This window comes from Schistocerca gregaria, chromosome 1 (genome assembly GCF_023897955.1).
Source record: "Schistocerca gregaria isolate iqSchGreg1 chromosome 1, iqSchGreg1.2, whole genome shotgun sequence".
In the NCBI taxonomy this organism is placed as follows: Eukaryota; Metazoa; Arthropoda; class Insecta; order Orthoptera; family Acrididae; genus Schistocerca; species Schistocerca gregaria.
Genome location: NC_064920.1, coordinates 836340831 through 836355023, shown reverse-complemented (window position 1 = coordinate 836355023; position 14193 = coordinate 836340831). Strand labels below are relative to the sequence as shown.

At 43.4% G+C, this 14193-nt stretch overlaps 1 long non-coding RNA gene across 1 annotated transcript in view; it reads right to left on the bottom strand.

Moving 5' to 3' along the window:
* LOC126272197 (uncharacterized) overlaps positions 1 to 14193 on the bottom strand; it is an 891399-nt gene that overhangs the window by 238801 nt on the left and 638405 nt on the right. The window contains exon 3 of the long non-coding RNA XR_007549192.1: positions 5995 to 6065. This is a non-coding gene — a long non-coding RNA (uncharacterized LOC126272197). The remainder of the gene's footprint in view (positions 1 to 5994; positions 6066 to 14193) is intronic.

Genomic DNA, 14193 nt, shown 5'->3' with positions numbered 1-14193 from the left:
GGATGTAGTCCTGTGGAACGGCTTGCCATGCCATTTCCACCTGGCGCCTCAGTTGGACCAGCGTTCGTGCTGGACGTGCAGACCGCGTGAGACGACGCTTCATCCAGTCCCAAACATGCTCAATGGGGGACAGATCCGGAGATCTTGCTGGCCAGGGTAGTTGACTTACACCTTCTAGAGCACGTTGGGTGGCACGGAATACATGCGGACGTGCATTGTCCTGTTGGAACAGCAAGTTCCCTTGCCGGTCTAGGAATGGTAGAACTATGGGTTCGATGACGGTTTGGATGTACCGTGCACTATTCAGTGTCCCCTCGACGATCACCAGAGGTGTACCTTCCAGTGTAGGAGATCGCTCCCCACACCATGATGCCGGGTGTTGGCCCTGTGTGCCTCGGTCGTATGCAGTCCTGATTGTGGCGCTCACCTACAAGGCGTCAAATACGCATACGACCATCATTGGCACCAAGGCAGCAGCGACTCTCATCGCTGAAGACGACACGTCTCCATTCGTCCCTCCATTCACGCCTGTCGCGACACCACTGGAGGCGGGCTGCACGATGTTGGGGTGTGAGCGGAAGACGGCCTAACGGTGTGCGGGACCGTAGCCCAGCTTCATGGAGACGGTTGCGAATGGTCCTCGCCGATACCCCAGGAGCAACAGTGTCCCTAATTTGTTGGGAAGTGGCGGTGCGGTCCCCTACGGCACTGCGTAGGATCCTACGGTCTTGGCGTGCATCCGTGCGTCGCTGCGGTCAGGTCCCAGGTCGACGGGCACGTGCACCTTCCGCCGACCACTGGCGACAACATCGATGTACTGTGGAGATCTCACGCCCCACGTGTTGAGCAATTCGGCGGTACGTCCACCCGGCCTCCCGCATGCCCACTATACGCCCTCGCTCAAAGTCTGTCAACTGCACATACGGTTCACGTCCACGCTGTCGCGGCATGCTACCAGTGTTAAAGACTGCGATGGAGCTCCGTATGCCACGGCAAACTGGCTGACACTGACGGCGGCGGTGCACAAATGCTGCGCAGCTAGCGCCATTCGACGGCCAACACCGCGGTTCCTGGTGTGTCCGCTGTGCCTTGCGTGTGATCATTGCTTGTACAGCCCTCTCGCAGTGCCCGGAGCAAGTATGGTGGGTCTGACACACCGGTGTCAATGTGTTCTTTTTTCCATTTCCAGGAGTGTATTATTTACAAGTAAATATCTAAATTTTATTTAAAATTGAGATCAGAACGATATCTCATTTAGTTCACGAGTTACTGGACTTTTTGTAAACGGTCGAGCACGACGCACCCAGTTCCGTCCATGCCGACTTGCCAGCTGATATGAAGTATTTTTCATCCGTTTCTAAGAAAACTGTTAGGTGAAAAAAATTTATTTTCGAACGTCTTATAGTCTGATATCTTCACTTCATAAAGGACTGAATTTCTTTTCGTTATATGTCATAGTTACTGTGTCAGCTTTCTTGTCACAGCAACAACACCAGTTCCCATCAGATCACTGAAGCACTGTCGCCCTGGGCTAGCACTTGTATGGGTGACCGTCCGGGTCTGCCGAAAGCTGTTGGCAAGCGGGGTGCACTCAGTCCTCATGGCGCAAATTGAGGGGCTTATTAACTGAGAAGTAACGGCTGCGGTCACGAAAACTGACAATGGCCGAGAGAGCAGTGTGGTGACTACACGCCCCTCCGTAACCGCATCCAGTGGATAGTTACTTTGCTGCATCAAACTAAGTAAAACATTGCGCGAAATTTTGAAGAGTTCACCGAGGTCAAAATGTATCACATAAACTATGTGTGTGGTTGATTTTTAGCTCATACATTGCAGTGACTGAAACGTAAAGAAGATATCGAAATTTTATTTAAAATTGAGAGCAGAAGAATATCTCTTTTCTCTCTCGAGTTATTTGGTTTTATTTCGAAGGATGGTCGAGTTTGACGCACTCATTCATGTCCTCGCGCATCGGAAATCATTTGGTCATAAAAGTCGTCATACCTCATAAACAATTCAAGATATCAGAATGAGATCTTTTGCAACTGATAGAGCGCAATGAGGCACATATGCCGTATGATAAATACTGGAAACTTTTATTCACAGACATTTGGAAGTAACTCGTGCGCAGCAGCAAGCGTTCAGTCGTCTATAGCACTGTAGGAAAATCGATGTGGCACGCGTATACACGTCCACAACACACGGGAACGGCATAGCGTAACACGTACACACACCCACAGCAACAGAAGTGTAAATTCAGTATCTACAGACATGACACTGTCTACAAAATTTAGCATTAATATTTTTCTCTTTTATCTGTTTTACATTTATTTACTGTTTAGCTCCAAAATTTTCAGTTATGTTGCCACTGAACTGTCAAAGGTGACAATTATTCTATTTTTTGTGCCTCATCTCTATGTGTAACATCGTTTTCAATCTTGTTGTACTGTAACATCTTAGACGACGATAATGAATTAAAGTCTGATAATGGTCTTGTAAGCATCTGGTAAAAGAAATAAATCGACGGAATATTGTGATTTCATGTACAATTTTTTGAAACATGCGGTCTGCCGGAGGGAAGCTACTGGAAGCTATGCTACTATACAAGTGTGCTGTGGAAATTTTGTAACCGTAATATTATAAGAGCAATCATAATAATAAATAAAAGTGCCTGGTGTTAAGATACGTCATGGGTCATTATCGACTATGAAATACAGTGAACCGCTACCTCAGCGAAGTTATAACGGGCAAGTTCGCACTCTCAATACACTGCAATCGGGCCTTACAAGAAAACTGCCAGCCGCACATGCTGGTGTTTGAATAACTTGTTGCTCTCAACTTGTCGGCTATTGCCACACTCTCTTAAAGACCAATGAATGGTGGAGTCGGGTCGAAACTGTGAGGGCAGCCGTAAGTCGGGAAAACATGAAACACTGATTCGAGGTGAAAACTGTACGCTGTGGAAACACGTCAACTATCAAAGAACAACATTGTTAGACAAAACTTGGAGGAGGACAAAAAGGCAAGTTCATGATGCATGGCATGGACACATTGTATAAAAATGAATGTGTATAACAGCTTTCTTCACTAGTTAGTATAATAATACGTTCTGGGTCACTTGATCAAGAACTATCGATGCTACGCGAAACATTACGCTATCAGCTCCTCATGGCCGTCACAAAGTCGAGAGAATGCCGTTTAGGTGGAAAAAATCTGCAGTGTCACTTCGAATCCAGAGCTTATCTTCAGTTGTTACTCGTGGCAGTCATTAAGCCTTGCAAATACTGCAATTTGGTAAAAGAGTGGAAAGATATTACTTTTCGTGAATTGGACTATTTAATCAGTTCTTTTCATGTTGTTGACTGGTTAGACACCGAAATTTTGTGAAAGTGGTTCGACACTGTCCATTCGGCAGCAATATGCCGGGAGAATACTTTCTAATGGAAGGGTGCTAACACAAAAGTTTCGTTGTCTGTAGAAGCAAATATTATTATGAATAAATCGTTCAGTGTATCATAAATCGTATATAAATTGTTGTATTCACCAAATAAACATGGTGTCAAAGTGTGAGGAAGAGAATCTCTTACCATCTAATACATTTGCTGTTGTGATGTGTCTTGTTTGCATGTAGCAGTTGTACAGTTTCCTCAGGGAAGATAGGATTGAAGAACAGCTACGTTAATATGATGGCAATAGAGATTTGCAATAAATTATTAACAGAAGCTTCACAAATACTTAGCTGTTGTATGAAGATGGTGCGTGTAAGTAGTTCAGTGTTAACTTGCACAAATCTGTCTTAAAGTCTGGTATAATAATGAATCCAGCCAGCGATAACTACGGTCACTCGTAGAATGCCAGCTTGGTTCTCGTTGGCAGTGACTGCAGACACAGCCTGATGCTGTCTTGAGGTACTGTTGACAATGACGCGAGTGGAGCTGTGTGTCAGCTTATATTCTCATTTGGCAAAGAGATGTCCATGTGGGAACTATTTGTGTAATGCAAGGCGGAAACATATAACAGGCACTACCGCGGCACACTCTCTAGACGCTGGCCTGAACTCATTTGCACGTGCCTCCTCGCCCTTCTTCTGTGTAAGTCTGTGTCCATTTACCCTGTAGAACAAATTTTGAAAGTCATTTTTTTCTATTATTACTGCAAAACAAGCGTAGGCTACTGCAGACCATCGTAAGTAAGTGTAGACTAGGGCAGTTTCCTTCGTAGCTTTGGCTAGTAAAGGTCGTACCCACGTTACCTGTGCGATAGGTATGTTGCATACGTATCGGGTAATACTTCACAAAGATTGCTTTTTTTACCTATGCTATTAGTGTGCTATTAGACTCCCCTAAAAACCGGAAGCGTTAAACGGTTTAGAAACTGAGTGAAGATATATAAAGAGCAGCGTAACCTGCGGAACATTTTTGTTGTACGTAGTAATCCTCCTGTCTGTTCCTTAAAAATAAACAATATTTATAGAAAAAGTGAACGCATCAGCATTTAATTCAGATTTTATTCGTAACAGACGGATATTATAGAAAAATGAAGAAAACTATACAGATTTATCACATAGCGCCAGAAAAATACAGTTTCCTCAACGAAAAGGTAAAATAAAGAAAAAACACGAAAACAAAAATATATCAAACATCACTTCAATCCTTTCTCAAAGTTACATAAAATACGTTTTTATTATTCATAAAAATCTTCCGTATTTATCAATGATAACACGAAACTCTTGTCTTCGATCGTGATGAAGAGCTTTCAACTGTGTACAAAATACCAACAATAATTATATATTTTTAATGCTTGTGCATGTGAACTGTAGTCCCATCAAAAGTAATTACTTTGGTTACGCAAAAGTTAGGCGATCAACTAATTTTTATCACTTACAAAATGCCATGTATATTCTGTAAGTATATAAAATACACAGTGGACTAACAATCAATGATGATCGGTTCTAATTACGTGCAAAACAGGCAACCAAACAAGCAAAAGAACAAAGAAAAGTCGTCGGCTCGCACTCTCTCTCATACACGTACATTTACGTTTCTTTTCCTACCAGAGTTACCAAGACTACCGGCAATTCTATAACTTACTACGTCTTTTATGTACTGTACGAGAACTACATAACAGTAGTGTTGATAGAGCGCAACTCCGTGACTCAGAGTAGTGAGATATGCAGCGTACGTGCCTCCTAAACTCTATGGATGTTTTGGAACGGCGACTTCTTGCCAGGCCTCATCGACCGACAACGATACCTCTCCTCAGCGCAGCACTCCGCGAAGAATGGGCTGCCATTCCCCAAGAAACCTTCCAGCACCTGATTGAACGTATGCCTGCGAGTGAAAGCAGTCATCAAGGCTAAGGGTGGGCCAAAACCATATTGAATTCCAGCTTTACCGATGGAGGGCTCCAAGAACATGTAAAACATTTTCACCTAGGTGTCCGGATACTTTTTATCCCTTCACTGAAGGGAAGGATCAGTAGAATGATGGAAGCCAGGCACCGCCGCCAATTGGAAACTGTGCTGCGTAGGTTCGAGTCGTCCCTCGGGCATGGGTGTGTGTGTTTGTCCTTAGGATAATTTAGGTTAAGTCGTGTGTAAGCTTAGGGACTGATGACCTTAGCAGTTAAGTGCCATAAGATTTCACACACATTTGAATATTTTTTCTTGGAAGCTGTGTCACGACAATGCAGCAACCTAACGGAAACGGCATCGCAACACTTCCCTATGACCCCCCCACCCCACCCCTTGACGGCCCCTATGTGGTGCGGTTGATAGTTTTTGTTCTAAATCAAAGGGTTCTGCTACGAGGGCGTAGCAGAGAACATTCCAAAAACTTCACTGTGGCTTCCACGCATGGGAAATGCGCTGGAAGAAGTGTGTTGACGTCATATTCTGAAGAATTTTAGTTGTTTGCAGCGATATTTTCAATAGCATTCTTTCCCAAATTTGGACAAAGGCTGCAGTACAAACTTCAGTAATGTGGGCGTACTCACGATCCGAGGGCGGCGTCAATCGGCTACGGCGCAGTGGGCTGCGGCTGTGGATGTGGCTGCGTGGGAGTCACCTGCAACAGGGGAGAGAGAGCCACTCTATTAGTCGCGGGAGTGCAGCGGCGCCGCGCTCTGGAATGCAAGATTAGTCTCTCTGACAGCCGTAGCCGCTACGCTTCTGCGATTACGTCAATGATACGACCGTCCATTCCATTGGTATTTCACAGAGACATCGTCCAGTTTTGGCTGGGGAGATAAGAAACTATTCCATAGGATTTAACATTCTCCAAGGCAGTTCCTCCGTGGGTTTAGAGGTCAAACAGGTTTCACTGCTTTGAGGTTGTCTCGCACCAAATTGCGTGTTGTTGAGCTCCCGTGACTACTTCCACCCACTCCCAAGCGAACGGCAACAGGATCGAGTGACAGAGTCCTGGCATTATGGTCAAGCTGACATCTGGTTTGTCGTACCCCCTGTCTCGCTATGACGTGACTTGTACTCTTCAAATTCTGGCCGCTACAACTGTTTCAATGTAGTGCTTGACTACAGCGAGGCGAGGAAATACCTCCTTGTGACGGCAGCGTTGCAAAAATGCTGAAGGACTCAGTAGTTGTGATTTATTTTTCCGCAGTTTCCCTGGTAGTCTCACAGTGCGCTTTACGTCCTCACCGTAGAGGTTAGATATGGTCCCGAAGTCTTTCGCGGCGGCCTATCTGTTAAAATGTACTCGGTTTTCAAGACGCGTGGATTCGACAAAAATATTGAAAGTTTCGATGGCTGTCCCCGCCATCGTCATCAGGAGTAAAAACCCCTGGCTTCCGGGGAAGGCACGGTTTTCTGCTTATATTGAGACTATTGCAGCTTCTGCCACCCATCAAAGAGCGCGTGGAAGACCAGTTGTGCAACCCTTACGAGGGGACCATACGAAATAACTGAAATCGATTTGATTCATATTGACAGGGCGTATAGGGCACGATACAGGGCACGACTGGGGCTTTAACATATTTAAACAGGAAGACGCAACTCTCGACCGTTTTCTAGAAAGTCGAGTTTGATAATTATAGTCGGTCTGAGGTACTTCCTAACGTCGCTCGTACTCAACGAGTCCGTAGCCGACTAAGTAAGCGCTTAGCGATGTCACTGAATCGAATTTCGCTGCTCATTCTTTTTATTTTCGTCCGATTCAGGGGGAGGCCAACGAAACCGGGTTTGCTGGACTGTATGGTGAAACTTTTCAAGATGCAGAGCGTCTGCCAGCGTCCTCCGGAATGTAAACCGCTGGGGCAGCCTTGCGCTGCAGTGAAGGACTGTGCGCTGGTCCCGGCGGAGGTTCGAGTCCTCCCTCGGGCATGGGTGTGTGTGTTTGTCCTTAGGATAATTTAGGTTAAGTAGTGCGTAAGCTTAGGGACTGATGACTTTAGCAGTTAAGTCCCATAAGATTTCACACACATTTGAACTTTTTTTTTTTTTTGCAGCCTTGCGACGTATATTTTTAGATGCAGGCGAAGAAACTTACAAAACGACTACAGAATTATGTATACATATTCGAACAAAGTATAAGGATAGTTCCTAGAGAAGATTTCGTAAAAATTCAATAAGTCGTTCACCATTAGTTTTCTGCAACAGTATTCTGTAATATGCTTCCAGATGCGTGGTACACCGCGAAATTGTATGATGACAGAGAACCGATTACGAATCCAAATCAGGTCTGTTTGGCAACAGACACACTGAAAAAAAACACGAACATGCAAAAATTTGGCGTTCCTTACATATATACCCTATGTCACAATAATTACTGTTACGAATGTTTTTACGATCACTATTATCCGGATTCGCGCAGTTCTCCATACGTTACACGTTATACTTGTCACAGCTGTAGATACAATAATATAAATAAAATGACTGTACTGGTTTGGTTGAAAGTTTTCATGTATCCTGTTTTTGTTCTCAGTTTCCTTAAGAATTTTCTTCTTCTCTGAAAATAATAATTGAATAGTGAAAAATTCTTAATTTGCACAGTCATAATAAATTGTTGTTACAACTGCGTACGAAAAAGAAAAGGCAGCTGCTGACCATTATGAATGTAAGCGCTTACCCGCTTGGCCACGGACTCTTCGAGCCCTGTTCATCATATAAAAGTACATACGTACACCTAACATTTTCAGACTCGAATTTCTGGAAAACAGTTGAGAATGGCGTCTTCGTGTTTACATATGTTGCAGTCCTAGTCATGCTCTACACTTTCTGTCAGTTTGAATCACATCATTGCGGGGAATATCGTACGATTCACCTGGCAGCAGCTCCAGCTCGCCGTTGAAGCGCGTGACGTGAAGTGACGGTAGATGCAGGCGCCACGTTTGAAACTGCCGCTCGCGCCTCTCTATATTCGCCAAGTATCCCTCTTTGCTTTCTTTCTATATACAGTGCCGGCCGCCACGCTCTAATAAGCCTGTAACCCAGGCCTCTGTAAAATCGTTAGTGTTGATTCTTATCTTCTGACTACGATGATGGAGATAGCCACGAAAGCTCGAGCATTTTATTCGAACTGACTCGAAAACCGAGAAGTCTTTCTTCAGATTTGCAACTGACTGAAGAGACTGCAGAGGCGCTGTTCGTAGTTAACTACAAAGTATCGTCCTGCAGGCTTGGCTAACATCTGTATTTATTTGAAGCATGCGTTTCTTATATTGTTTCCACACTTCTGTCCAACCCCTGTACTTTTCCTGTGAAGACAGAAATTTATACAGGATAAAAAAAAAAAAAACAAAAAAAAACTTATTGAATACTGCGACAGAAAGATAAGTCCAATAAACATGGGTCCGGAAAAGCATACTTTCCGAGATAAGTATTTATAGGAAGGGCTGCGCGACGCTTGGTTGCTGATATTAGCACAGTCGTTGCACTGGCGCTCCGTCAAATGTGTCGGCAGGGTATTATGTAGTCTTACTCTCAGTACTCTATCTGCCATAAGGGGGTCTGCAGTTAGTTGTGTTGTTCGAGTCGTGTTGTACGCTAAGTTAGTTTTCGTCCTGTTTGAATGCCTTAAAGTACGGTACTGGTTCAAATGGCTCTGAGGACTACGGGACTTAACTTCTGAGGTCATCAGTCCCCTAGAACTTAGAACTGCTTAAACCTAACTAAACTAAGGACATCACATACACACCCATGCCCGAGGCAGGATTCGAACCTGCGACCGTAGCGGTCGCGCGGTTCCAGACTGAAGCGCCTAGAACCGCTCGGCAAACTTATTATTCCTTAATGTCCCAGAATGTGTCCTGTCAACTGATACATTCTTTTAGTTACGTTGTGGCACAAATATCTTGTCTCTCCAGTACTATTCAGCACCTCCTCATCTGTTACGTCATCTATCAATCTATTCTTCAGCATTTTTCTTTAGCATCATGTTTCAGAAGCTTTTGTTCTCTAAACCGTTTATCGTCCATGTTTCAGTTCGATACCTAAACTTCACACAAATATCCGCAGAGAAGACTTCCTAACAATTCTACATTCGATGTTAATTAGTTTCTCTTCTTCAGAGACGCTTTTGTTGCCATTACCAGTCTACGTTTTATATCCTCTCTACTTGCGCAATCATCAGTTTTTTGCTGCCGAAATAGCAAAACGAATCTACTAATTTTAGTGTCTCGTTTCCTAATTAAATTCCCTCAGCATCACCTGATTTAATTCGACTACATTCTATTTCCTTCTTTACTTTTATTGACTTTATTGATGTTCATCTTATATCCTCCCTTCAAGACACTGTCTTATTCCGTTTAACAGCTCTCCAACTCATTTTCTGTCTCTGACAGAATTGTAAACTAGGCGAATCACAAAGCTTTTATTTCTTTTCCCTGAAGTTTAATTCATCTCCATTTCTTTTGTTTTTTGCTACTTGCTCAATGTACAGATCGAATAACGTCGGGGAAAGGCAACAATCTTAACTCACTGCCTTCTCAAGCATTAATGCCCTTTCACACCGCCTCGACTCTTATAACTGCCGTCTGGTTTCTGCACAAGTTGTATATAGCCTTCCCCCCCCCCCCCCCCCCCCCCCCTATGTATTTTATCCCTTATACCTTCACGAATTCAGAGACGTTTCTCCAGTCATCACTTTCAAAAGCTTTATCTGAGTCTATAAAGGTTATAAACGTTGGTTGGTAAGTCTTTAACCTATCGAAAGTCGAAAGGTCAGTATTGATATATATATATTAGTATCATAAAAATGGTATGAATCTGTGTTCATTCTATCGTATCGACAAATTAAACTCAATATTTCAGTACAAAAGCATTTTGTTTGCTATGAAAAACGAACTGACATTTTTCTTCAACGTTGTGGCCAAAATTTGTTTTGGTTGACTCCACCTACACATTTCAGAAGCGAAATTGCCAATATAATACGGGGATATAGGCCAAGAAAACAGAGTTTCTTCACATAAGATCAAAATCGAAAGTGATGAGAACGATGGAGGGAGCTAGTTCTCGGAAATATTTAAAGTAGGAGCAGTCGCATGTTTGAAACGAAATCTAGAAGCTCGAGAAGCTAAAGAAAAAAAGACCTTTCCACAGAAAATTGTGCTACGCTTAGCAGTTCGGTATTGATCTGCGTGCCGTCAGTGGGGCAGCAGCAGTCCGCTCCTGCTGGCGAATACAGGACGCACATAAGGTCCAATAAGGGCGAGGCGTCGCTGCTGACACAGATATCCGCCCCGGGGGGCAGCGAGCGGCAGCAGAAAACAGGCGGCCCACGTGTCCGCTATCGACCGCACTGCGTGGCACACGTGTGGCTGCGTCGCCTCCTGATTCACTCTTCAGGAATCCGGGGGAGCCGCTTGGCCTTCAGCAGTCAGCTCACTCGATGCCTGTCACACAATGGACCACCAAAACGCCCTCAAGAGCGGCTATGTATCGCGTCGGTACTACGCACGTGGGGCATTTTTTCTCGGCCTATTTCAGTTGAAAAAATGTGGAATTTAGTGTGGGGTGCCGTGGAATATTCCAGCTTCTATAGCTTCATGAACGTCCGATAGAAGGCGGCGCTATACCTAACCCGTAAAATGACGTCTGTAAGAAGAAAGCTGTCATTGAGTTTCTTTTGACGGAAATCCAGAGTACTGCAGATATTCATAGGTGCTTGCAGAATGACTACGGAGACTTGAAAGTGAACAAAAGCTCGGGGAGTCGTTGGCCAAAGCATCTGTCATCATCGCAACAAGGTCGCACAAACTTGTCCGATCTCCCGCGTGCCAGCCGGCCACGCACACGCTGAAGAAAAGAAAAGGAAAATAAAAGAAAAAAGTGTCGCATTATTTACTGAACACCCTTTGTATATTCGTTCCCCTAATGACTTGTAATTGTTGTTTACCACAGCGTGATTGTATTGCTTTGATACCGCCTCTAATTTCTTTCTATGTTCTGGCAACGTGATCAACCGGGCACACTAAAGCCTCATTCATCCAATAAAATAATCGATTACAGTGATGAAAGAACGGTGGTCTAGCACAGAAATAAATTATAGAGTTAAGTAAAGCCGAAAGACCTCTTGCGACGGTGAATCAAAACGTAATGCCTCCTGTGTCATAGAAATTTAATAATGAACACATAACAGCGGAATTAATTCAGATAGTAGCCTCAACCGTCTTTCACACAACACTTCCGTTCAACATAGTCGCCACGCATTTGTACAGATTCGCACCATCGTTGAACCCGGTGATTAAAACAAGTTAGTTCACGCCCCCGCATCTCATTTTTCACATCCCAAGCGAATGCAAAAATGGGCTGGTCAGTGTTGCTTCATGCACCCTACAGACCTGATTTGGTTCCTTTTGACTTAATCTCATTTGGACCTATGAAAGACAATCTATGTGGTTATTGATTCAATGAACTGGATGAGGTTAAACAGGGTCAAGAAGCAAAAGCCTAAATTTTCCTAACGGTTTTAATGCATGGTGTCAACGGTGGCGCACATCTGTACAAATGAATGGTGACTACATCGAAAGGTAGTGTTGTCTATAGGACAGTTGAGGCTATGAGCTGTGCTGATTCCTCTGTTATATGTTCATTAGTAAACTTTTTTATGTCACAGGAGACTTTACGCTTTGTTTCACCCTCATGTTTACCACACGCCTCTGCTAGGAGTAATACATGTTTTGTATTTCGTTTTTCCTACACAAACATTCAAGGCTGTCCTCGGTAGAAGCCATACGAAAATTATGGTATTTTCTTTTTTATTGTATTTCAATGAATATTCGATAATGGGAGTTTTGCCTCCAGTTGCACTTTAAGAATGAAATTAAATTGGGAAGTAATTATAATTTGTAGCTATCAAAACTATTAATTATAATAAACAGTCAATATCGAAATACAAAACTTGTTGGCCAAAAATTATTACTTACTTGTTCACCTATTTTACCAATAATTATCACTGTGTCAGATACTAAACAAACTTTGTTGCGATGTCTGTATCTTCAAATGATCGTTACTACTGCCTTCTCTGCAGGATCGGAAACAAAGGGCAGAACAGACTGTCACCAGACAACTCACGAGATAGGAAGAATGTGCCGTTGACAGTAAGGACTTAGTACACGTATCTGATTATGCACCAATGAAATGTTACTGAATTGTACCCGGTTTATTGTGGATAGGGTACCTATTTACTTGCATTTACAAAATGTGTCCAAGAAGGTGGTCATCCCACTCAGTGCGCATTTACAACGTTAAAGGGAGATTTCGATCCAAAACCTGTAGCATTTGGGAATGCACGTTAAAGCTGAAAATATTGTAATTACTGGCATTCCTGTGTTTTCAAGTGAAACTGTCTAGTACATCGAAAAATTTACATTAATCACAAAAAACTGTCAGTAGCCGATATTTTTGACGAACGGGATATCAAAGCAAGTGGATTCTTCTTCCATTACTTCAAACTGTATGAGTTCGAGATGGGACAACTTGCTTCGAAACGGTCTCTATATTACACAATATAGGGTTGCCTTGGCTGATGGTGCATCTTCCGGGGTTGCACATCTGCGTTGCACATCTTCACGGGTGGTTCCGATCCCGCTGAGTTTACTACTATACTCAGCAAACCACCATGAGGTGATAGTCGACTAACGTTTCTCCTCAGCTGCATTGAGCATTTTCAGAGGTTAGGAAAAAAGGCTTCAAGGACCTGTATCATACAGCCCGGAACATTCACCAGTGTCTACGGTCATAATAGCCCTTTTCTTTGGAAACTAGAAGTACGGGTTGACACAGAATAACAGGAAGTTTGAAATGAGTAGAGGTAGCTATGGGCAGATGGCAGCACTGCGCGTTCGTGTCAGTTAGCGAGTAAAAAGTCCGACATTTCTGTAATGGTGGATCAGTGCAACGGACAACAGCGTGCGTTAACCATAAAAATGTTTTATAAAAACAAGGATAGTTTGGCAGCGACGCAGAGGGAGTTTCGACGTTTTTATAATTTATTACGTCATGAAGCCGTTCCGTCGAAAGACGCGATAAAAATTTGGATTAATGACTTTGAAGAGACTGGATCTGTCCTCAAGAAGAAACCAACAGGACGGCCAAGAAGTATGCGTTCTCCAGCAAACATTAATGTTGTACGCGGGTCTGTCTTAAGGAGCCCACGGCGTTCAATTCGTAAGCAATCAGCAGTGGTTGGAATGTCCCGGGAAATTGTTCGCAGAATTCTTCATCTTGATTTAAAATTTCATCCATACAAACTACAAATGGTGCAACAATTGAAGGACAACGATTACCGGTTACGATTAGAATTCTGTCAACAAACAACAAAATAAACAATGACGATGAATTTCTAAACGTTGTGGATGTCAGATGAGGCACAGTTTCATCTCACAGGTTATGTGAGTAAACATAACTACCGTTACTGGGCAAACACAAATCCTAACGACGTTCGTGAGCGCCCTTTACACGCTAGTAAAGTGACAGTATGGTGTGGTGTTTCATCACGTGTGATTATCGGACAGTATTTTTTTGGAAATGAATAGGGACACACAATAACCGTCAATGCAGATCGTTACGTGCAGATGTTACGAACTTTCGTTACACCTGCATTGAACAACTTTCCAAACGTTCAAGATGCCTGCTTTCAACATGACGGAGCGACATCACACACTGCACTGCAGTCAATGGCATATGTGCGAGAATTGTTTGGCAACCGTGTGATCTCACGGTTTGGTAACATTCCC